This window comes from Macrobrachium rosenbergii, chromosome 52 (assembly GCF_040412425.1).
Source record: "Macrobrachium rosenbergii isolate ZJJX-2024 chromosome 52, ASM4041242v1, whole genome shotgun sequence".
In the NCBI taxonomy this organism is placed as follows: Eukaryota; Metazoa; Arthropoda; class Malacostraca; order Decapoda; family Palaemonidae; genus Macrobrachium; species Macrobrachium rosenbergii.
In genome coordinates, this window is record NC_089792.1 from 9,102,570 (window position 1) to 9,105,714 (window position 3,145).

The following is a 3,145-nucleotide window of genomic DNA, read 5'->3' on the forward strand; positions in this document are numbered from 1 at the left end:
ACTGAGATGAAGGCGTGTAGCCAGATGATTTAAAATGTTAAATTTAAGATTTATGTGAAAATCATTGTTCATGTTTTCACAAAGGGAATTCCGTAAAGAATGTGACTGAGATGAAGGCGTATAGCCAGATGATTTAAAATGTTAAATTTAAGTTTTTATATGAAAATCATTGTCCAGGAAGCAATAAACACAAACAAGTAAAAAAATGCGCCGAAGTTTCTTCGGCGCAATCGAGTTTTCTGTACAGCGGCTACAGCGTATAATCAAGGGCACCAAAAATAGATCTATCTTTTAGTGGTCTCGCTATAATGCTGTATGAGCCAGGCCCATGAAACTTTAACCACCGCCCGGTAGTGACCTATCCTATACCGTTGCCAAAAGCACGATTATGGCTAACTTTAACCTTAAATAAAATAAAAATAATTACTGAGGCTAGAGGGCTGCAATCTGTCATGTTTGATGACTGGAGGCAGGATGATCAAAATACCAATTTGCAGCCCTCTAGCCTCAGTAGTTTTTAAGATCTGAGGGCGGACAGAAAAAGTGCGGACAGAAAAATGTGCGGACAGACAGACAAATCTGGCACAATAGTTTTCTTTACAGAAAACTAAAAAATGCCTAACAAATGAATATTACGGATATTGGCCTCTTTGTTAAAAGGGGGTCAATATTCCCATATTGAATACTGGTTTACTGAAAAGTACAGGGACAACAAAATTACCCATTCATATCAAGAAAGATCTGCGAGAAGTTAACTGTGAAATTATGACAAATAATGACAGGAATAACAGACAAAAGAGCAGTGTGGATTAAAACAACGAAGGGAATGTGAGGATCGTGTACATCTTCAGAAGAAACTTGTTAGGATATGAAAGAGTTAGTAAACATACAATTATAGGTGTTGATTAGCTATGGTTTCCATTGTAAAATGTAATTTCAATGCTACCGAGATTTTAAGGCAGACATTAGGGATGTCACTATATTTTTATGAATGGAGTAATCACATATGTTTATGCAAAAAACAGATAGTACATGCCAGTCAGGGAAATGAGATGTGGGGTATAAATGGAATGTGCACAGTCAGGTATTTAGTTGTGATTGTTTGTTATGAAAGACCTTGGAAGTGCTTGTTATAGATAATATTTTAGGTGAACCTTAGCAAGAGTGGCGCAGAGAATATAAGGAATTTTAGAGGTAATCTTTTTGGAATATTTTTAGGTATTGAGAATCAAGTTTTTATTTTGAAATTTTGATATGAATGAGTTGATATGATGGAGAAATGAAGCAAAGAAGGTAATCGGAGCTCTACAAACAAGGTAGAGAAGCATGCCGGGATCAGGCTTTGGAATGCATGAGGTTAATTCTGGATCTTGGAAGACGATAAGGGTTAATAAAAAGGTTTCGATATGCCCGTCTCACGGGAGAGGCACTAATTCCCTTTTTTTTTTTTTTTTAAGTTCTTTGGCCGGTTCATCACTTTCACATCCCTTTAATGAAAAGATATTTATCTCTCATACTTTTATACAACTGGTAAATCCTCAGCATGGAATTTCTCTTCAAAAAAATTTTTTATTAATAAAATGAAAATTTTTAGACGCGGCAAAACATACTGACATTTTTTCGACATTTTGCAATAAAGAATGAAAATCAATGTAATGTTTTACAAAGAATAAAAAGACTTTCTTTTCATGAAACCGATGCTGCAAGCATAAGTTTTCCTTCAAGAAAATCTCTTAAGAAGATAGATGCTTAATTGTAGCCTCAGTTCTTCATGGCAGCATCATTGCAATTATCATTCAATTGGACAAACGTTCTTCGTGGCAACATAATGCCAATTATCATTCATTTGGACAAACGTTCTTCATGGCAACATCATGCCAATTATCATTCAATTGGACAAACGTTCTTCATGGCAACATCATTGCAATTATCATTCAATTGGACAAATTTTCTTCATGGCAACATCATGCAATTATCATTCAACTGGACAAACGTTCTTCATGGCAACATCATTGCAATTATCATTCAATTGGGCAAACGTTCTTCATGGTAACATCATGCCAATTATCATTCAATTGGACAAACGTTATTCGTGGCAACATCATGCAACTATCACTCAATTGGACAAACGTTATTCGTGGCAACATCATGCCAATTATCATTCAATTGGACAAACGTTCTTCATGGCAACATCATTGCAATTATCATTCAATCCGACTAAAAGAAACCTCAGCCTGGCAAAAAGAAACGGCAAATAAAGAAAAGCGTCTGTAGGGGCTCTATAAACTCCTCCTCGAGTTTAGACCCAGAGGGAGCTGCGGCATTTCAGACACTGGCGGGTCATTCATTTTAACCAAGTTTTCGAGAGCCCTTGTAGAGTCCGAACTTTCCTCGAGCCCCGTCTGAACACTTAAGGTAGCTATAAGCATGCCTGCATGCGTCGCATAGCCTTCATAAAAGCATAACTACGCTCCTCAAAGTTTACCTGATCCTCAAACTACACCTGAGTTTGAAACTGCCAAAGTAAAATGTTTAACTCTTAGAGTGCCTGCATACATTTACATTTTCATTCAACTAAGATGCGGGAGGCGCTGTCTTTATATAAAAGAATTCGCGGCAGTCATATGAGGCTACGTTATAGCTTCTCTCATGAATAAAGAATTTCCAAAAAAAAAAAAAAATTTTATTCACCCAGTTCACGCAGATTACTAAGTTTTAATCCTTCTAGAAAATGTGCTTGTTATAAGATTTTTCTATTATTAAACTTTCAAGGAATCTAATTAGAAATGGAATTAATCTGTTTGCATGTAAATGATATCATTTTCCGTTTGGATGATCTTATTTTGAATCAGAAGGAAGTCTCGAAAAATTGTCAGTTTAAACTTACGAGATGAAATATACGAAGAACGAGATCTCAACTAAATTTATTTCAGAGAAATAGAAGCCCGTTCGTTCCACTGGACCCCGTGTCTGATAAATGGAGAAGACATAAAAATCTCCTTTTTACACAGAAACCGATATCGTAATTCTCATTGTAATGTCTTTCCCTGGGTCATATTTCACAAGGCGGCGGCGATTTAATTAATGTCTTTAGCCTTCTGTATCATAACATTAAGGTTATGCTCTATCTCCCTATTAACTACCT